Below are 24337 nucleotides of genomic sequence, written 5' to 3' on the forward strand. Positions count from 1 at the left end.
TAGTCAATTGCCCTATTGTTCTCATAGTAGCTTGCATTATTCCCACACATCCACTTAATGCCACCTCTAATGTTGCTCCTACAAGCACTAGCCTACCACGTTGGTATCCTTCTATAAGAGTTTTCAGACCTACTAGTGTGTTGTCTTTGTTGGATACACTAGTTGATTGCCACGTACTACCATTAGCAAGCTGGGTTGGCTATCAAGAAAATCAGTTGACTGAGGCCATTACCTAAACATACACATAGCTATCCACATGGCCTATGCACCTCCACCTTCCCCACCATCCTTGTTGTGCTCCCTCCACCTCTATCTTCCTCCTTCACCTCTATTCTCAGCATCCCCTTCCATATCCTCATCTTCTTTTTTCCTCCATACCCTCTACACCAACCCTCTACCCACTTACCACTATCCCTTCACCTCTGTCTTCCTCTATCTTACCCTCTCCACCACTTCATCTTAGATATTATCCATCATAGTCTTGACAAGAAGAGGAGGAAAGAGCCACTATCAAGCCACTAAAAGGGTTGTGATTTCCACCTCCACACCTTGACCATTGCTATTAGCATTGCCATTGCAAGAGGAGCCACCAATCAAAGGAGGATCCTATTGTCTAACAACTACCATCATAAGCAGAAGAAGTTATCGATTAGAGGATTATCGGAGAAAGAAGAGGGAGTTACAAAAAAGAAAATCCAAGTACTTTCAAATCCAGGACAAATTTCAAATTGTGAAAGGTGGAGCACAAGTGGAAGCACAAGAAGAAGCAAGAGGTGTGGAGGTTCAAGCAAGAGAGAGCAAGATGGTGTGCGGAAACTCCAACAGTCACAATGTGTGACATTCTTTCCCTTATTCTATTGTCATGTAAAGAATAAAGAATAAAGTGACAGTGATGTGCAATCACCACCTATAGTATATAGGTGTGTGGGCACTAAGTGTATAGTAAATATAGGCAGTTAGGCACATGTAGCCTTTAGGTCCCAATAACCTCCCACTTAAAGGAAAATGTGCATGAGTGAGAAGAAAATAAGAAAAAAAGTAACAAAGTACAATGCGTACATATAAGAGCAACATGATGAGGAATAGATGTTATCTCTATATCCATTATCTTCCTAAAGAAAGAATATTGTTCCACTAGGAAACTTTTATTGAGCATATCAACAGACATTCTCATCAGTCAAGATCTTAACAAGCTCAATGAATTTACCCTCTACCACCTCTTTAATGTAGTGATAGTGCACCACAATGTACTTGGTCTTCGCATAGAAGACTAGATTACATGAGAAAATTGAAGGGCACTCATAGAATCTGATTGCAATGTAAGAGTCACAGTAATATCAAAGTCTAGGCATAACCCAAGGATCTCCTTGCAAGCCTCAATGGTTGCAATGTACTTAGACTTGGTTGTAGACAAGCCCTTGCATGTCTATACCCTTAATATCCAAGAAATAGCACATCCAGCAAGATGAAGATATAGCCAAAGGTGGACATTCTACTATCTACATGTCCTATGTAATATGAGTCAATGTATCCCATGACATCAATATATTGGCTATGATAGAAAATCCACATATTTGTTGTGCACTTAAGGTATCATATGATACCCTTCCAGATATCCCAATGTCACTGGTCGGGTGTCGGTCTATAATGGGCCACAACTTTCACCGCAAATGCTATGTTAGGTCTAATGGCTATTATGGCATAGATCAAGCTTCCCACTACGGATGCATATGGGAACTTGGCCATCTTGGCCTTCTCCTCATCTAACTAGGGATAATCTTGATTGGCCTTCACATGAGGGTAGCCAATAGGCTTACCATCCTGCATATGGAACCAGTTAAGGACTTTATGAATGTACTCCTTTTGTGACAAGTAGAGGAGCCCTTAAAGTGATTGCATATAATATGCATACCAAGTATGTGAGAAGCATACCCCATTTCCTTCATCTCAAAGCTCTTCTTGAGCTAAGTCTTTAAAGCATCTAGCTCATCATGAGTACTCCTAACAATCAGCATGTCATCAACATATAATACCAAAATGATAAGGCTACTATCACATGCCTTCTTCTGTAAAGACACAAGTCCATATCACTAAGACAATAACCTTATGAATGTATAAAGCCATTGAACTTATGATGTCATTCCCTAAGTCCCTTCTTAAGTCCATAAAGACTCTTTCTCAACTTGCACAGTAGGTTTTCCTTGACCTTTTTCTCAAAGCCCTTAGATTGTTATATATAGATATTCTCATTTAGGTCACCATGTAAGAAAGCTATCTTAACATTCCTTTTCCTCATGCACACTAGGTGTTTCCTACCCTTTTCCTCAAAGCCCTTAGGTTTATTGCATATAGATATCCTTCTATGGTCCGCCATGTAAGAAAGTTATATTAATATCCATCTAGTACAAGTCCACATAAATCTACATAATCATGGCTAATACCAAGCAAAGGGTAGTCATCTTTACCACATGGGAGAATATCTCATCAAAGTCAGCTCCCTTTTCTTGCTTGAAACCCTTATCGACCAAACAGGCCTTGTATGTTGGCTTAGAGTGACCAAGGGTGCTCTTCAACTTATACACCCAATTACATGGCAATGTATATTTACCATCTAGCAAGGAAACCAAATACCATGTATGATTTTTTTATAGTGAGTCAAACTCAAACTGTATAATGTATATCATGGAGAATAAAAGAGGTACCAATAGGAAATTTCAAATACACATCCCCGATGCTAATAATATCACATATATGGCCATCTCCTAAGCATATTAAACTAGAAATGGTATAGTAAGTATAGAACCAATTGCAATATAGGGTCACATGAAAGGAAGCCCTTGAATCAAATAACTAGCATTGAGAGAATGAAGACTAACCATCGATCAACTATATGACACCAAGTAAAGAAACAACCAAAATATAATCATCTAAACTATACTCCAATATATTAATCTCCTCAATCTTGGGCAATGGATTTAGTGATGCACTTATCATCCCATGTCTTAACATTATCCTACACTTTCCCTTTGCTTTTATCATGCCTATCTGAACTGTACTCCAATGCATTAATCTACTCAATCTTGGGCAACGGATTTAGTGGCACACTGATCATCCGATGTCTTAACATTATCCTACAATTTTCCTTTTCTTTTAGTATGCCTATCTAAATTGTACTCCAATACATTAGTCTCCTCAATCTTGGGCAATGGATTTAGTGATACACTGATTATCCAATGTCTTAATATTATCCTATAATTTTTTTTTGCCTTTATCATGCCTATCATGGTGTATCTTATGGCACTATCTCTATTTATGTCCTTGTTGCCCACAATAATGACATGTCATGGTGTATCTTATGGCACTATCTCTATTTATGTCCTTGTTGCCCACAATAATGACATATAAGAGAAGACTAAGAACCATGGGATTTATTGTGACCCTACCCACAAGATCTAGACTTAGATCTATTCTAATATGGATCTCTACCATGCAAACATAACAACCTCTAGTATTATTATACCTCTAATGTAAGACTATGAGAGATATGGACTATATCAATGCTGTTTCTATTAACTTTCTTAGTGAGTAAAGCTCCCTCTACATTTGAGCATTTAAAACCATCCTCATGAGCATTAGTGCTAATGGAAGTATGGAATGTATTCTATGACTCAAATTGAGTGAAAAAACAAAAATAGACTTAATATTATCATCAAAGATAATCTTTTGCGATGCAAGCTAGATGCAAATAGAGTGAAATGAGTAGATATAGGAGTGCCTTCCTTTATATGAGGGTCCACAAGCTTCTTGAGTTAGAAGAACTATGAAGCATGGCTTTGCTTATCATAAAGATCACACATTTTCTCCCATAACTGCCATGCACCACTTAAAAGGTAGAGCTTGAGTAGAAACACACAATGGAAGCAAGAGCTATGGCAGAAGGAGCAATAGAGCAAGAGATAGATACATCACATGTGGGAACTCCAACAATCACAATATATGACGGGCCTTCTCTTATTCAATAGTCACTAAAAGAATAAAGAATAAAGTGGCATTGATAGGCACCTGCCACTTGCAATTTACAGGTGTGTGGTCACGATATGTGAAGTAAATATAGAGTGGCATAGGCATAGGTGCCTTTATCCCAACAACCTCCCACTTAAAGGTGAATATGTCTCTAGTGAGGAGAGAATTTAAAAAAATGACAGTACAAATATACATAAATTACAATAGGATATAAAATAGATATCATCTCATCTTATGCCCATAATCTTTCTAAGAAAGGTAAAATCTTTCACTGAGAGACTTCTAGTAAGTAGATTTGTAAGATTCTCATTATTCGAGATCTTGATAAGCTCAATAGACTTGTCCTCTACCACCTCCCTGATGAAGTAACATCACACCTCAGTATACTTCATCTTTGTATGAAAGATCAAATTCTGTCACCTCTAGAAGAGGAAAATTAGTTGCAAATGCGAACGTAGAAACAATAAATGTTGCTAGTTGGGGGATAAAAGCTACTACCTGCACCAACTAGCTAACGATTTAGCACCAGGGAGGGTCACCTCTGCCAAAAGCCTCTAGTAATGGCTACGTTTGCAGAAAACACAAGGCTGAATGGCTGTGTTTGATGGCTGCGCTGCTCCTCTGCAAAGAAATATGCACTCTATGCTCTCACTTAGGCGATGATACCATGTGAGAGTGCGCAATGAAAGAAGGAACACGAACACATAGAAAGAAAGAAAGAAAGAAAGATTTATCAACGTGTCTAAAAGGCCAAAATGGCCTATGAGACCATAACTAATACAACTGGTATCATGAACTCTCATCAGAGAAGAAAATAGAATTACATCTAGGTCTACATGATAAATTGAAATGGAAAATGAAAAATATGGAAAATTGAAAAACTAAAAAGAGTATAGAGTATCTCCCTCTCAGTGTATGGAATCCACCAAGACTTTGCAAGCTAGCTCTAGGACTGAGTCATCATGGTAATCTTTGTCTGTAACAAGCAATTGAGGTGGACTTCCTACTATATGCATGTCCTGGATAGTTGGAGTCAATGTAATCCATGATTGTAGTATCCTAACCACCATAACAAATGCTCATATCTATAATGTCTTTCAAGTATCTTATGATACCCTTCACACCCAATGTTGCTGGCCAAGTGTAGCCATATAGAATGCCACAACTCGCACTACAAATACTATGTCTATTTAAGTGTCTATTATGGCATACATGAAACTACCCATTATAGATGTATAAGTGATCTTAGCCATCTCAGCCTTCTACTCATTTAGCTAGAGAAAAATTGCCTAACTAATCATGGGAAGGTAAAGGATAGCCAATAGGCTTAACATTCTACATATGGAAGCACTCAAGGACCTTCTATATGTAATCCTTCTATGACAAGTAAAGGAGCCCCTTAGATCAATCACACCTGATGCAAATCCCAAGAATATGTGATGCGTATCTCATGTCCTTCATCTCAAAACTCTTCTTGAGCTAAATTTTGAAAGCATCTAGCTCATCATGAGCTCTCCCAACAATCAACATATCATCCACATAAAGTACCAAGATAATAAGGTTGCCATCACGAGCATTCTTCATGAAGAGACATGGATCCATATCACTGTGGGAGTAAGACTATGACTGCATAAATGTATCAAACTTATGATATCATTCCCTAGGTGCATAGTTAAGACCATAAAGGCTCTCTCTCAACTTTCACACTAGGTATTCCTTGCCCTTTTCCTGAAATCCCTTAGGCTTCTGCATATAAATCTCATCATGCAAGTCCCATGTAAGAAAATTTTCTTAACATCCATTTGATAGAGATCCAAAGCTAACTAAGCAACCAAGGGTAACACCAAGCATACAGTAGTCATCTTGACTACAAGAGAAATGATCTCATCAAAGTCAATACCATGTTGCTACATAAAACTCTTAATAAGCAATCTGGCCTTATATGCTAGCTTGGGGCATCCAAGGGTACTCTTCAACTTGTACACCCACTTGCATGGCAATGCATGTTTTGCACTAGGCAAAGGAACCAAATCCCATATAAAGTTTTTTTGCAATAAGTCATACCTAACTACATGGCCCTATCCCAAGAGTGACTATCACCTCTATGCTGGCCTCCTCATAGATAAGGGGCTCACCCAAATCTATCACCATAACATAGTCCATGGAGGGCTCAAACCAATTAGGTCAACATCTATCTATAATAGTACAATTTCAAACAAGTTTTGAAACCTGTATATCCTATCCAACATCATGATTATGGGCCATTGAAACATCAATTGTAGGATGTCTAGGTGGATGTTTGGTAATAGGAGTCTCCTCTTGAAATATCACCATATGTATCTCAACTACCTGCTTAGGCTACTTACGCACCTTCTCCTCATGGAAAACAACATCATGGCTATTGATGCCCTTCCTTGCTTATGGATCCTGTCAAAAATAGCCCATCTTATTTGCATCAACATAACTAAGAAAGATATATTTCATTAATTTAGGATCTAGCTTATTGCATTTGTCCTCGAAAACTTGGAAAAATCATCATATCCAAAGACATGCAAATGATCATATAAGGAGGTTTTCTAGACCATACCTCCTTCTGTAACCTGACGACCAATAGAAGTACATAGGGATCTATTTATCAAGTGTATAGAAATAGTAACTGCCTCAACCCAAAAATGTTATGGTAAGCCTACTTGGTTAAGCATACTATAGACTCTCTCTTGAATCATCCTATTCATGCACTTTGCAACACCATTCTAGGGTGGAGTGTAAGGGGTAGTCAAGAAATTATTTTTGTAAAATTGCTCAAATGCTTTGGAGACATATTTAACCCCCATTCTTTGACCTTAGGTATTTCAGCCTACCCAAATTGGTTTTCAACAAGAGCAAGCCAACGCTAAAAGGTAGCCAATATATTTTCTTTCTACTTTATGGGATATGCCCATACCTTATGTGAGTAATCACCATTGAAAGTCAGAAAGTACTTCATGCCACCTAGTCATTAACAAGGTATGGGACCACATACATCAAAATGAACAAGAGCCAAAGGCTCACCCATGCACGTAATGTCAGACTCTTATGAGAACTACGTGTCTACATGTCATAAAGATAGCGATCATATGAATCAAAACATTTATAGTCAAGGGACGGAAGATACTACAAACGAGAAAGCATTTTCATTTCTTTAAGGGCATGTGCCCAAGCCAACGATGCCATAAAGATACATGTGGTATATCACTCATAATCAAAATATGGTTAATAGACCTAGATACAAGTAAGGGATAGAGGTTGCTAGCCTTGGCACCTCGAGCAAAGATAAGATTCCCATGGTAATCTTCAATGTGGAGCAACTAAAATACACATGGCGTACAATATGCAAAAGAAAATTGTTGCCTGAAGCAAATTGTAGTCTAATATCACCAATACTAATAATATCCAATGCCAAGTCATTTCCTAGTCTCACAAAACTTTTCATGTTGCATTATGAATGAAACAAATCTTTATGTCGGGTAACATGGATAGAAGTCCCCCAAATCAAGCAACCAACACTAAGAAAAAATGAAGGAGGCATTAACTAACTAACAAGCATCAAGAAAAGAAGCTATCAAGATGTAATAATTATTAGACTCAAGATTTAAGGCATTTATCTCCTCAATTTTCACACTGGACTTACTAGGAATAACATTTCAATCACCAAACTTTTCTTACACTTTGCCCTTGCCTTTCTCTTTACACTTATCATCGCACACTTATGATATTATGGCCGAATATGACCCCGCTTCCCACAATAATGATATGTAAGAGAGGCCTTACAATGATGGGACTTATTATGAGACTATCCATGAGACTAAGTTCTCTATGAGTCTCTACCATAGCGGTCATTCCACTCTTATCATAATGTTTACCACTAACACTTAATATATGAGAATTATAGGAGGTTGCATCCATATTCTTTCTATTTATCTCCTCTATGAGCAAAGCACCCTCAATACCCTGGAGTTTCAAATCATCCCTAGGCATATTAGTACACATGGTAGTACAAAAAGTATCCCATGACTTAGGAAATGTCACAAGCAAGAATAAGGAAGGAAGATTATCCTTATACTCAATGCCCTATGAATTCAACTAGCTAAAAATTAAGTGAAACTCATTCAAATGCATGGATACACTAGTCCCTTCCTTCATGTGAAGGTCCATGAGTCGTTTCAACCAATACATCTATGAAGCAGGACTTTACTTGTCATAAAGATCACATATCTTTTTCCATTATTTCCAAGCATTATCTTCAAGTGCCATAACATTGAAATAAATCTATTTAGAAAATGATAATATAATAATGGATTTATGTAGCTCATCCAACTCATCTCAAGTATCCTTATCAATGCCTTCAAGCTTTACAATCTTAGTTTTCAAAGACCTAACCTACTTCTTTTGAACCAGTACCTACCAGATCTGCATCTTACAATAAGTGAAATTTATTCCATCAAGCTTTTAAATATTGAAATTACCACTGTCATTAAAATAACCAACCATAATGTCAACACACTAATGTAAAATCCAAGAGAATGGGTTGCCATCAATATATCAATGTAAAATCTGAGAGAATGGGCTACTGTAAATGACTAAAAGTCAGCCCCCATAACTCAACCAAATCAAGAAAAAAAAAGGGAATACTAAAGTATAGAGTTGCCCATCAACTGCACGTAATAGATTGCCAAAGTACAATATCTACTCTCTAAGACAATGCTGAAAACTATAATTATAGCAATGCTAAAATAAAGAGAATCGTATATGTCAATCCAATTGTGGGAAAATAGCCAAGAAAGTAAGCTCCCACTACTAAGGATCTCCAAGTAGCAACCGGGATACAAAATAGCAATGACTAAGCATAGACCATCAATACCAAAGACTATCATGAACTCAAAGTGTTAGTAAACCATACATCCCATAAGCATATACATCACTAACAAATTGCTAACAAAGGCAAGTACTAGTATCCAAAGCATACAAAATCAAGTCAGTCCACAAGCGGAGGTAACTTTGTCCAATAGCATACAAGAGAGCATATACATGAACTAAGAGCCCCACTATTTCAAAGAACCAAGCTCAATTGCATAAAGAATGCAAATCTCTAATGACAACAACAAGTAGCTCCCATTGAAGCAAATCCAAATGCCAAATAAGTAATACAAGCTCAAGGCATCAAGTACGACCACATCCGGAATCCGAGATACATTTGGGAGCATGAACCCCAAGTAAGTCTTCAAACTAGTAATGTCAATGACTAAAGCAATTGAAGCATAAAGACAAAGCTCTAAACCATCCAATGTAGCTCAAATCCAAGTGGTAAAGCCATCCATAATCATATCTGAATCCAAGTATCAATGCTAGATATTAATGCGTGTAAGTGGCATACTCGAATAGCATCAAACCTCAATAGACATAATATTATTGTTAATACTTGCTGCCCAAACTATTATTGCAACAATTAAATCCTACAAAACTGAGCTAATCAAGCTCTAACCAATCTAAGTAGCATTCCAAAGCATAATCATAACATCTGGCATCAGAACAACATCATTGAGGCATTAAACATGCATAATGGAGCTCATTATTTGCTGTCCAAACCATAACTATTATGTTCTTTGTGAAACAAAGAATTAAAAACTACATAGAATCAACTCTGTGAGTACTTAGATCTATAGCTCTCCTTGCACTCTTTGTTTCTAGCTATAGAACACTTGAATTTGGTACCATATACAAAAGTTATAGCCAAAATGTGAAAGTGTTGTCAAACTGCCATCACTGTCCATGACTTCTAAAGCATGCTCTGTATCCACTCAAAATGGATAGAATGACCGCTCCTTAGCTCAATAAGCACTCAACAAGGCTCAACTAAGCCTTGGGAAGCTCTTTGACAAGTCAAAAGCAAGTTAGAACCAAGTCAGGAGAATGAAAGACTCAAATATACATTGGAAAGAAGAAACAATGGCTACCATGAAACCTTGAATTGAAGCTTTGAATATGAGCTAAAACAAAGGATGAAGAAGCTTCTAAAATGCTTGTTTTGATACCAATTGAAAGATAGAGCCCGAACGGAAGCATGTAAGCAAAAGCAAGAGCTATGGTAAATGGAGCAAGAGAGCAAGAGAGAGAGAGACCGTATGTGGAAACTCCAACAATCACAATGTGTAATTGGCATTCCCTTATTCAATAGTCACTGAAATAATAAAGAATAAAGTGATGGTGATAGACTTCCACCACTTCCAGTGTACAAGTGTGCGATCACGGTGTGTGAAGTAAATACATGGTGGCATAGACACAGGTGCCTTTACCCCAACACCACCTTCAGTTTCAATGACATTAAAATATACTTACTTAGACAAAGAAAAAATGATAGTAGACTAGTATAGCTCATCAAGGTCATCCCAAGTCCAATATCCATATCTTTTGGCTTTATACCTTTGGATTTCAATGGCTTTACCTACTTCTTTTGCACTAAAACTTACCAAATATAGGTCTTCCATTAGTTAAAGTTATTACCATCAAACTTACCAATGTTAAAGATGTCACTATCTCCAAAAGTACCTTCCACTATGACTGCAAAATAAAGAGAGAATGGGCTGCTATAATTTCAGTAAAACAACCCCAAAACTGAGCCAAAAATAAATTCAATAGGAGGACTACAATGCATGTACTATTGTCCACAAGTAGAAGCACTAAAGTACCCAAGACAAGTGTCCATGTAACAAGAAAGTAGCTAAAAACATAATTTCAATAGTAATAACCATAAATTGTAGTAAATAATGAGGCAATTGTAAGCAAATGTCTAGCAGTGTCTAAGAAAGAGCATGCAACTCCAAGTACCAAATATTGTTATAGAATCCAAAAGTGTCAGATACATAGATGCATCTCAAACAAAGGGATAACCAAGTATGTAAGCTAATTATGCATAAGAGATCTCTTTGCAATAAGATATCTATCAAGCTACAACCAATTCATTGCTCTTGAATAGCAAATCTCACTACATATAATAAAGCATGTATCCATGATTGGCAATCCATCTAACAAGAGGAAGTATCTATGGGTCTCCAAATATTAAATAAAGATCAACCCACAATGGTCAATGACTACAATACAATCTCTATGCAAAGCAACGAGCATATAGAGAGATCCCAAAATCTCTAAAAGCCAAAGCTCTACAATGAAAATCTAAAAGTACTCCTAGTGGAAGCAAACTGAAGTATTGAAGAGCAGAGCAAGCTCAATGCATATACATCATGACATCTGGAAGCCCAATGATACCAAGTAATACATCCAAGAGCATATAGATCACATGAACATCTAATCCGATAAATAGAAGATCGTTGACCAGTAAAACATTTCTCAAATATGAATTTTAAGGAACTTAAAATGAAAGCTCAAAGCTCAAAGAGGAGCATATCTAACATAATAAGCAATGTTAAGCATACATGTCATCCAAGAGCATTCTTGAGTGGCATAAAAGCATAGAATTTACTAATATTAAAGAGATATGCACTACAAGGATATAGGAGTATAGCGACGGCAATTTTCGACACAAATTAGTGACGTCATTCTTTGCGCCATTATTTGTGTCACATTTGCAACGCAAATAGTGACGGCACTCAGGTGAAAAAAAGCAGGCTGAAACCCAAGTGCAGCATTTTGCGCGAGTGAACTGCATCTTGCATTTGAGAGGGAGAGGGAGAGAAAGAGAGAAAGAGGGAGAATGAGAGTTCTCACCGTCGCCGCCGTTTGTGAAGAAGAGGAGGAAGTGTACAGAGGGCGAAGAGGAGCCGCCGTCTCGAAGAGTAGCCGCCGAATCCATCCTCAAGCCTTTGCGGTGAGTGCATTGTTCTCTCTTGCTTTGTTTTTGTTTTTTCTCCTTTTCTTTTGCTTGTTTTTGTTAAAAATACTGTGTACTGAGAGAGAAAGAGAGGAAATGAGAGAGGGAGAGGAAGAGAGAAAAAGAAAGAAGGAAAGAGAGAGAGAGGGAGGGAGAGAGGAGAATGAATGGATAAAAAACAAAGAGAGGATAAGATCATGTTCTTTAATTTCTTCTTTTCTTGTTTTTTGTAGTAGTAGTAGTAGTAGTTCTTTAATTACTTCTTTTCTTGTTTTTAGTAGTAGTAGTAGTGGTGCTGGTAGTAGTAGTAGTAGTAGTAGTAGTAGTAGTAGTAGTAGTAGTAGTAGTAGTAGTAGTAGTAGTAGTAGTAGTAGTAGTAGTAGTAGTAGTAGTAGTAGTAGTAGTAGTAGTAGTAGTAGTAGTAGTAGTAGTAGTAGTAGTAGTAGTAGTAGTAGTAGTAGTAGTAGTAGTAGTAGTAGTAGTAGTAGTAGTAGTAGTAGTAGTAGTAGTAGAGAGAGAGAGAGAGAGAGAGAGAGAGATGTAATGTTAAAGGAAATGAGAGAGGGAGAGGAAGAGAGAAAAAGAAAGAAGGAATGAGAGAGAGAGGGAATAAACATACAACATAATAAAGAAAGAGAGAAAGAGAGGGGGGGAGGGAGAGAAGAGAATGAATGGATAAAAAACAAAGAGAGGGTAAGATCTTGTTTTTTAACATACGCTAATTTGTGGGTGGGTGGAGACTTTACATTTGTTAATTTTGTTGAGTTACAAGAGAAGAAATCCCTTCTCAAACAATTTAAGAAATAAAAAAAGAATGATAACAAAAACAAATTGTTTGTAGTAATGTAGATCAAATGGAAAACGATGAAGGTCATGATGTTCAAGATCATGAGGCGTATATTAATCAGCATGTCCCATGTCCTTGCTCTCAATGTAAGCTGGCAATTAGACGAAAACGTCGATTGTCTATAGAATACGTACGACGCTTCGACGAGTTTCAATCAGAGATCATTGATCAGGTGATCTCAAATTTTGAGCAAATGGTAAGAAACGTGTATATCAATCATGCATTGTACTCGTAAACTAATTGAATATCATATACAAAAATATTGGGTGTGGCCGAAAAATTTTATATCCAGGGAGGTAACGTCTCATCCCAAGGAGGAGTGCACCCTTTGTGACCAGTTAGAAGAGTTCGTAGGCATGCGATGGATGGAGTGCCTGAGCCAATCCACCACTTGGAAGATACTACCCAATCTATACCGTCAATACCAGAGGAGACAGGCAGCCTTCCAGACTTTCCTACAATCTTGGAGCCTGAGATGGAGGCAATGATCGATGCATTGATGCCCATGGATGTCGAGACATCTAATCTACATAGAGAGGAAGCATCCATACCATTATATGATGGGTGCCGAGTATCTCGCCTGAAGACACTGCTTGCACTCCTAAGTGTGCAAGCAAAATACGGGTGGAGTGATGCGAGTGTGATTGAGTTGTTCAGGTACCATGTACGTACGCTTCGTTAATTTTTTTCGGCACTATCAAAAAAAACATTTGTGATTTTTCAAGGTGTTTTATGATTTTTTTTCAAGTTACTTAAGTATCATATATTACCACTTGCAAATACCATGCCTGTCTCATAATGATATGCGACATGTTTTACGAAAGCTTGGCATAGACTACAACAGCATCCATGCATGTATCAATGATTGCATACTGTTTCGAGGAGAATACGAGACTATGGAGACATGTCCAAAGTGTGGTGCTCACAGGTATCGATAGGACTTGCAAGGGCAAACCATCCCTCAAAAAGTTCTTAGACACTTTCTGCTTATCTTCTGCATAAACCACATGTTTTGTACATCTGACATGGCGAGCTTGACAATGTGGCATGCGCAGAATAGATCCACATATGGAGTTCAATGAATATCAGTAGATTCACACGCATGGAGCCACATTGACTCTACCTTTCCAGGCTTTGCCTGAGAGCCAAGGAATCTTTGGCTCGATCTTGCTATGGATGGAGTGAACCCATTCTATCTGCGCTCAACTTCTTGCAGTGTGTGGCATATAGTCCTTGTCAACTACAACATCCCTCCATGGCTTTCTATGAAGAAAGAACATCTCATCCTTAGCTTGCTCGTTCCCGGTCTCTATAAAGTCAAAAATATGGACGTGTATCTTCGTCCATTAGTCGATGAGCTTAAGATTTTGTGGGAGGAGGAGGTCACCGTGGAAGATATGAGCAAGCGCGATGGTTGATGGTCCGCCAATATTTGAGCCATTCTCATATGGACCATGTATGACTTTCCGAGATTTGAAGAGTGCTCAGGTAAATAGGCTTCAATTCTCATTGGTAATATCTATCATAGCTCGTTCAAGTTTGTATTCACTAGATAGAGGTGTTGGGGTAGGTCTGGTTACCTCAGGTTATCATGCATGCCCATTGTGTGGGCCACAGTTAGACTCCCGAAGGTCACGAACCATGAAGAAGATGGTATATCAACGACACGCCACTTTCTTGCCAGAGGATCATGAACTCAAGAAAGGTTTTCTTGGACGACCTCCAGCACCTATGAACGCCCAAATCTGGTACGAGTTGAAAATGGTCCACACGGAGTCACATCCAAACGGAATGTGACGATTCTTAGTTTTCTACAAGTTTTTGTATTGGCCCCACTTACAGATCAACCACTTGTTGGATCCCATGCATATTTTTAAGAACATGGGCAGCTTACTATGGGACCACATCACAGGAAAGAGAGGCACTACAGAGGGGCACGAATGGATTTGAAGGAGGTAGGCAAGATGGAGGCACATTGGCCGTAGTTGAGTGCTGATGGTCGCTTGCAGCTACCTCGTGCTCCTTGGGTTTCTTCCACTAAATAAGAGCACATTGTGAAGCAAATTATCAAGTCTATCCGTACTCTGACGGGTATGAGGCATTCTCTCAAGTCCCCATTTTCTAAAGACGACCAATTATCAGGGCTAAAATCCCATGATTGGCATAAGATATGTCAGGATTGTACTACAAATGGATTGTAAGTGGCCTATGTATTTTGCTATTTTGAGTGTAGTCGTTGTTCATAATGCTTCCTCATTTCTGGCAGTTTGTACTACTGATCGCGCCGCAGGATGCCTTACTTCAGAAATACGTGGGGCAATTTACAAGTTGTCAAACTTTAGTGCAATGGATCTCATAGAAGGAGATTAAGACGTCCTCTATTGAATCCGCAAGGCGAGGAGCAGTGGAGACAGTCTGTCTCTTTGAGAAATACATGCCCACCAACATACTCACGATACTCATGTTTTTTAAATTTCATTACGACATGGTACATGTCACAAAAGTTAAATCTCTATTTGCATGATTTTGAACTGGTAATTTTCTATCCAAACCCCCGACAACCTCAATGGTGGTATGTTATACCTTCAGCTCCCCAAAGTGTGAGAGTATATGATCAAAGCGATGTTCCCAACGTAGATGAGGTTAGTATGCAAATAGAGGGGTCGATATTGCAAGGGGTGGAGGCCACCGAAAGCTTGAAGCATATAGAGGAGCCAGAATCGGGTAACAATGATGAAAATACAGGAGTCCAAGAATTGAGAATGGGGTGGACTCATCCTTTTGTGGTGACATGTCTATCGGCCTTCCAGTGTATGCGGAGTTGTGTCAAGAGATTGACATGGAACCATACGGTACTTCATACTTTGAGCATCCACCTACTCAATTCGTTGATGAATCACTTATAAGGGTACATAAGACATGCATTTTAAGTAAGATCATTTTTTTAAGATTTATATTACCCTGCTTTGCTTGATTTATATTGATCATACTAACATCAATTTTTGTCTGTGCAGGTGACCTTTGTGGATATTTAGGTCAACACGATGAGTCGAGGGATGAGCGACGAGGAGCTACATGAGATCTTCATGCATATGTCTCTAGATCAAATGGCTCGATTCATAGATATAGCAGACCAAGAGCTGTCTCAGATACCATCATGCTGTTCTGTTAGATCTATTTCGATGCACTCCGATGCTTCAGTTTCCAGTAGACGAGGTCGACGCTCCAGACTTGGACTAGACAGAGGGAGTGGTTCTGGGGGATGCTATAGAGACATGGATGCAGTGAGCCCCTGGTTGGCTCGGGATACAGATGGTACTCCTCGCTCTCGTGGCGGTTCAAGAGAGCGTGGCTCAGATGGTTGTTGTGGAGATACCGACGCAGTGTCTCCATCTCGTCGTTCTTCTAGAGTTGCATCACCTATGGGTACTACTCCGAGAGATACTATCCCCGTAGGTACACCATATGTACAAGAGTCTCCTGGATATGCCCAGGAGCATGGTCGTAGGTGGGAGAGGACACATCTTAGGCATACCCCAGAGGGGTATGGATACCTTGTGGATGATAGGCCATGAGCCATCATCATGAATGATGAGGGGAGGAGGGTGATGGCTTGTATGAGAGAGTTGTGCCAACAAATTTTTCGGCACAACGTCTTGGATCATTGGAAGAATATACCGGAGGGAAGCAAGGACTACATAGTAGCATCCTTGCATAAGGAGTTTTCGGTACCCGTCACAACAAATAGGTTTTCCAAAGGATGGATGATGGAGTGCATGCGTGCGTACATGTCACACAAACGATCGAACGCATGTAAGGCATTTAAGAGTGGGGCCTCAAATCCCGAGTGGCTAGATACAGATGACTGGTGCCGACTCAAGGAGGAGGCTACAGATTCTCTAGGACGTTGGAGACAGCAGTGCAAGGCGGTGAGGGCACGACTGGAGGCAAGAGTGGTCCATCATCTTGGGACTGGCGGCCACAAGACATATCCGGAGGACTTTGTAAGTTTTTGTTTTGTTCTGCTTGCTTATTTTTTTGCAATATCCCTTGTACTAACAATCGTGTTTCTAACAATTGTATTTTGTTTTCTTTACAACACTCCATTACAAACCGTGATCCCACTGGCCTAGAGACTCAATATGCAGAGAGACACGGTCTCACTACATTGATCGACCGATTGTATGGACTCAGCGGCCTTGTAAGTCACTCATCTTTCTTATCTGTAGTTACTAATTTTAATTAAAATGCATTATTCTATGGTGGACTAATGTGTAGTTGTTTCTTTTTTTGCAAAGTCCGTTCGATGCTCCTTTATAGTGGGACGAGCTTTTGGATGGCGAGGATCTATAGCTCACCCTTGGATCCGTGGAGCTCTCATGCTCTTCTTTTTTGGTCATGTGATTTGTGTAGGCATTTTTTATGCACTATGTATCTTGCCATGATTGTACCGTCGCTTTCATTATGCGATCTTGTATTTATTTTGTGTATCAGTCTTATGATTCAAGTAGACTTTGCCTTCATTTAGATGAGCATTGTATTAATTATTGAAACTCTTTTGTATGGCCCAAATAAAGCACATAGTGCTATTTGTGGCAGGGCAGCAAGCTGCCCTGCCACCAAAAAAAAAAATCATTGTTACCGTCGCTATTAACATCGCAAATTTACTACACGCATCGCTAGATGCAAATAGCGACGCTGATAGTGATTGTTCTATGGCGTCGCTAATACCAAAGTTTTTTGCAACGACGGGGATAAATTTCTTTATGAACATTTTCATCGCTTTGAACATCAGTATAAGGCATGTATCTTGTAGTGATGCTTGTTGTCCATTGTTTATGAATGAAATAAACCTTCCAATGGCCAAGAAAAATGAGAATCCCCAAGTGTGAATACATCATCCTAGCATTAAGTCTTCAATGAATAAGCATCAAAGAAGCATAAACATTCAAATGTTTGATGTCCCAAACTATGAATACTAGGTCTAATGTTAGGGCCGATCATTCTCTTCCCAAATAATGCCCAAGACAAAGTCCAATGTATCAAAAAGAAACCCAATAGTTAGATAAAACACTAAAGAAGGTTGGAGCAATTGTCAAATGTGGGAGTAGCCCCTAAGAATGCATCAAAACATGTAAGGGCTGCTCCTAGGGCTCTACCTACTATGGCTAACCTTCAGAGGTCACTTGAAAACGGCTAATGCCCTCCTAGAGTTGGAAAAGAAGCTAGAGAAAGTGGGGAGCTCATGCCTACCTCAAATGGATGAAGATATGGCTTCCATGGAAGTAGGTTGAAGCTCTCTTTCCTAGGCTAAAGTAGAATGACTGAAGCTCCTCAAATGCCTAGTCTAATACCAGTTGAAAGGATGAGCAAGAGTGAGAGTGAGAAGAGCACAAGCGGAAGCAAGAGCTATGGCTATGGCTATGGAGGTTTGAACTCAAGAGAGCAAGACCAATATATAAGAACTCCAACAATCATAATGTCTGGCATGCCTTCCCTTTATTATTCCATACTCAAGAGAGCAAGACCGGTATGTGAGAACTTGAACAGTCACAATGTGTGACTTGCCTTCCCTTTATTATTCCATAGAAAAAAATAAAGAATAAAGATGATAATGATGGGGAGCCACCACTTGCAATATATAAGTGTGCGGGCACTAAGTATAAGGTAAATGTAGGTAGCCTTTAACCCCCAACAAGTAGCTCATGCATATCATGGTTAAGTAAGAAGTGCCTCATTATGGCCATTTCTAGATGTGAAGTTGAGTATAGGGTAGCTTTCACAACTACAATTGAGTGAATCAAATGCCTTTCAACTAATTTGGGTGTTAGACAGACATCTACCACCACCATCTTCACTGATAGTCAAAGTGCATTTGCAATTACACAAAATCCAATGTTTCATGCATGTACTAAGCACTTGGAGGTGTTGTTCATTGCATCACTCCCAAGGGGGATTTGTTACCATATTTTGATAATGGTGTGTGTGAACATGCTTAGAACCTGTCAAGGCACTTTTTTCCCTCTTTAAGATGTTTTTTTCTTGGCCTTGTATATATCAATTTTCACTTTAGGAGATACTTCGTTTTAAAAATATTATTCTTCCATACCTCTCAATACAATTTTAGTTCTACCCTCTCAAGCTTCCTCTTCTCCTAGCTATATGTACTTGCATTCCTGCAACCCTAAATCCAGAAAGCTAGATAGCTATTCATATATCCCAATATCAAGCTGGCTCTAACCCTTTCCTTAATTGATCTCACCAATATTTAGCTTCAAAGGAAATCCCACTTCTAAATCTTTCTTTGAACTATAGAAATCCTAGGTATGTTTGATGTACAGTTCAATATTGAAACCCTCAAAAGCAAGAAGAAATATGAGGCAACCATAGTTGTGTAGATGGAGCTCTGATAACCTATCTATAGACCTTTATATATAGCAGCATTGTAAGAGTTTTACAACTCCTTTGGAAACCCTACAATGGGTGCCTAAAATCTCTAATAACAATCCTGACATTTTCCATCATTCCTCACCACTAAGAGCGTTATGTCAACTTAAGGTGGTAGAATTGTGCCAATCTCAATCATACATGTGGTATGAATAATGAGAGAAAAAAATTACCTCAAAGCCCTTAATGGGAGCTCAAGACTTGAAGGTATTGATCTCTAAGGCCAAAATTAGTAGAGAAGGAGAATCAAGCTCTCGATTATAAGATGCTTCAAGTCCATAACCAAACTTGAGGTAAATTTAGATTGTTGAGATAAGTGCTTAAGGTTTTCTCTTTTGACATCATTTCTTACTCGAATACATGTGTTTTTGAAGAGCATGTTAGCTCAAAGAGAACCAATTGTCATTTTTATGTCAATCACATCAAACTTTGCTATTAGAGTTGAGACAATTGACAAGCCTATTGGGATGATAAAATACCTACCAATGTTTCCAAGTATCAATAAGAAGCAAAAGTCACATCCAATTATACAATGAATGTGAAAACAAAGGATATTTCCCAAAAGACAATGAAGAAGAAGAAAGTAATTCCTAAAAGTTAGATGACAACACCCATCTTTGCAAGATAACCTTTTGATTTAGACTAGTGATTGTAACCAAACCTTGTAGAGATAATATAAGTTTACAAGCTTCTTTTAGGAATAGATTTGGTATGTTTTGCTTTGATAAATCTTTATAATCATTCTTCAATTATGATTTTCATATCTTGCCACATTTATAAGTAGTTAAATATTGATATCCATTGTAAAGTGATAAAGCATCTTCATGAGACATGGCAAGCTCTATTTCAAACGTTCAACATGGAAATCTAGTGAGAAAATGTTCAACACTTGGTCCCCATACAAATGAAATTTCTCCTTATTCACAAGAAACTTTGGATGCTATCACTAAAGGGGTACCATAAACAATTATCACATTTCCTACTATGCAAAGATTCATATATTAGATGCTAGAAAGAAAAATCTAGTGAGAAAATGTTCAACACTTGGTTCCCATACATGTGAACTTGCTCCTCATTCACAAGAAACTTTGAATGTTGTCTCTAAAGGGGTACCATAAACAACTACCCCATTCCCTAAAAGTACTATGCAAAGACTCATATATTAGATGCAAGAAAGAGAAAGATCAAGAACATTGATAGCTCATAGGGCCACGCTTGGTATTTGATCTAATTCATCACATTAGTGTTAAGATCACAACAAAGAAAGTATCGAATGCCTTTAATAAAATATTTGTAACAAAGGCTAAAAACCAGGAATTTCACTTAAAGATTGAGTAATATGGACTAAAACTTAGATTTAACAATTGGGGTAGATAAGTATGCAAACAAAATGAGGAGAATCATGAATCAATTGGATGGTATATACAAATCAATTATTTAAAAAATTTATGGCATGGATGCATCAATTCTCAAAACATCTGTGGCAAAATTGGAGAGCTTACACCCATTTTAGTATGATTCTACTAGATACATTGGAGAGCATGGAAACAAGTGCATGAGATTATTGTTCTCTTCCTTGACACTAAAAGAGAAAGATCCCAAATGCCAAAAAACTACTACATGTGTTAGAGATGTTGCTTTATTCTCTAGAAAGCCATTGTTCTAGGAAAAAGGTACCAAAGCCTACACTCATTGTGGCAAAATTGGACTTATGAAGTGGCTTGCTACAACAAATAAAAACCCAATAATGTAAAGTGTAAGAAGTTTGGAGACACATCACCAAATAATGTTGGAGCAATCAAGCTAAGATCATGGATCTAGATTACAACAAACCAAAAATCATCAAACTTGGATTCTCTTTTTAAAGCCCTTGTATCTACAAAAAAGCAATATAAATGTCTATTATCCACAAAGGACACTATAGAATAAAATGTGTTAGATCTATACATAATAGGTAGAAATTAAAGTGGGAACTACTAAGCAACGTAATTCACCCTGAAGAACCTATCCTTAAGGGGATTTTTGAGAAAATAGGATAGGTTAAACCTTGGAACTTTAGAACATGTGCATTATCACTCATCTAGTTTACGTCAATGATGTGTCAATGAAAAATACACAATGAGGTCAATCAAATTTGAAAGGAGGTGTAGTGAATATAGAGATGCATTCCCATTCATAAAGAGGTGGATATGATTTAAGGATGGCCCTTTGAGAGCCACAATCATACTAAAAGCTTATTATAAGGCACCATGATTAATGGTAGTTAATGTGTACACGTTTAATCAAATAAATTTTATTCTTGACATGGCTCTTTTTCATCTTCATATGGATTGATTCTCAACATTATTTAGGTTAACTTTGGACAACTTGGCATGGGCTACCAACTTTTGGAGGGTAAAAGTATGATTGAGGAAGACTCTAGGTCATTTTTAATTGTAAAGGTTCTAATCATTCTATATGCTTAAGCCAATTTTAATTGGTGTCCCAATCTTGGCACACCTTGGCTACACACATCAAAGAATAAAATTTTATGATGGGCAAGATCCTTGTGCAATGGGGATACCTAACAAAAAAAGGATGCTCAAGTTGGAGGTCATGTATTTGAACCATGACCCCTTCATTTTCTATTCAAATGGTGAATAATGAGGCCAACCTTGTAACTATAAATGCTAGTTTGGAAAATGGTGGCTTCAAGGATCATGTCTACTTCCAAACCCTCCCTAAACCATAGATTACAATAGCCCCTTTGATTATCTCTTCTTATTTCTACAAGCTAGTGTCTACGAGAGTCATCAATGATTGGGATTGTATTGTATCAAGTGGAAGATTCTATTAGTATGCCCCATTTGTTTATCTTGTATAGAAGAAAAAGCACTTAGTTGGGGTTTCTTGATTTGGTCTTAGATATTTTGCACAAACTCTTCAATGAGGGGACTAAAGATGCAAGATCCAAGAAGAAAGAGAATCAAGGCCTCTTTAGGGGGTGGACCATCAAAAGCCTTTGGATTCCATTGTTGAAGAATAGTCTTTTTTGTATTTGTTGGAAAACTAAATAGGTTCTATTGACTTTTCTTGATAAGTGTATGAAGTTTATGTGGCTTATGTCTAAAAATAGCCTTCACTTATGAAGGGAGAGACCCCTGAGTGGAAGCTCATGAGCAGAAGCAAGTGCTATGGTGGAAGGAGCAAGAGACACAAGATGTGGGAACTCCAATAGTCACAATGTGTGATTGGCCTTCCCTTATTCAAATGTCACTCTGAAAGAATAAAGAACGAAATGATAGTCATAGGCACCCACTACTTGTAGTGTGCATGTGTGTGGATACTATCAATGTAACTAATACAAGGGCAGCTAGGCAAAGGTGCCTTTACCCCAACAACCTCCCACACCTAAAGGTGAATGTGCCCCTAGTGAGGAGGGAACGAGAAAAAAAAGTGACAAAGAACAAATGTACATAAAGTACAACAGTATGAGGAAAAGATGCATCTCATCCTATGCATATCATCTTACTAAGAAAGGCAAAACATTTCACTAAGAAACTTTTAGTGAGCAAATCTACAAGATTCTCATTAGTTGAGATATTGATAAGCTTAACAAACTTGTCCTCTACCACCTCCCTAATGAATTGATAGTGCACCTCAATGTGCTTTGTCTTCACATGAAAGACCGGTGGATTCTTGACCCAACTGAATAGTGCTCATAGAATCCAAATGTAGTGTAGGGATTGCATCAATCATGCCAAGGTCTATCATAGACGGCCTAACCATAGAGCCTCCTTGCAAGCCTCAATGGTGGTTGTTGCAATATACTCAGTCGCCTCGAGAGGGCCATGCATTTTTGCACCCTAGACATCCAAGAAACAACAGCTCGAGCAAAGGTGAAGACATAGCTAGAGGTGGAGTTTCTACTGTCTATATATTTTGCATAATTAGAGTCAGTGTACCCCATGATTTCACTATCCTAGCCACCATAGTATATGCACATATTTGTTGTGCCCTTGAGGTACTTCATGATACCCTTCACAACATCCCAATGTTGCTTGCTAGGTGTAGCCATATACCATGCTATGACTCCCACTGCAAATGCTATGTCAGGGTGAGTGGCTATCATGGCATACATCAAATTATCCACTACAGATGCACAAGGGATCTTGGCCATCTCAACCCTCTACTTTACGGATAAAGGAGCCCCTTAGAGCGATTACACCTAATGTGATCCCAAGAATATGCGAGGCCTATCCCATGTCCTTCATCTCAAAGCTCTTCCTGAGTTGAGTTTTCAAGGCATAAAACTCATCATGGGCTCTCCCAGCAAAATAAGTATATCATCCACATAGAGTGCCAAAAGCATAAGGCTGCCATCACGAGCCTTCTTCATATATAAACATGCATCCATAGCATTGGTGCTATATCCCTATGAATGCATGAAAGTATCAAACTTATAGTACCACTCCCTAGGTACCCACTTAAGGCCATAAAGGCTCTTTCTCAACTTGTATACTAGGTATTACCTACCTTTTTCCTCAAAACCCTTAGGCTGTTGCATATAAAGCATATCCTACAAGTCCCCACATAGAAATATCATCTTTAGATCCATCTAATAAAGGTTCAGAGCAACCAACGCTAGTACCAAGCATAGGGTCGTCATTTTGACGGCAAGAGAAAAGACTTTATCGAAGTCAATGTCATATTCCTACTTCAAAGCCTTCTTGTCACTAGGCAAAGGAACCCAATCCCACGTATGGTTTGTCTGTAAGGAGTCAAACTCCGACTACATAGCCATGTCCCATGAGTGACTATCATCTATGTGCATGGCCTCATCATAAGAGAGAGAGTCACTTGCATCTGTTACCATAACATAATCCATGGATGATGTAAAGTGCTCACACTAAAATCTAGCTCTAGTAGAGCCACTACTTGCAAAGGCTGCTTATGCATATTTTCCTCATGGAAAACTACATCACCAAGAGCCTACAGATCCCATAGGAAATAGCCCATCTCATCTGCATCCCCATAAGCAAGAAAGATGCATTTCACATACTTAAGATTGAGCTTATTGAGCTTATTCTTGGGAACATGGCAAAATGCCTCACAACCAAAGATGCGCAAATGAATATATGATGGATATTTCCCATTCCATACCAATGATGGAGGTT

Source organism: Lygodium microphyllum, chromosome 5 (assembly GCF_053477565.2).
Source record: "Lygodium microphyllum isolate KBCC chromosome 5, Lygodium_microphyllum_v1.1.10, whole genome shotgun sequence".
Taxonomy (NCBI): domain Eukaryota; kingdom Viridiplantae; phylum Streptophyta; class Polypodiopsida; order Schizaeales; family Lygodiaceae; genus Lygodium; species Lygodium microphyllum.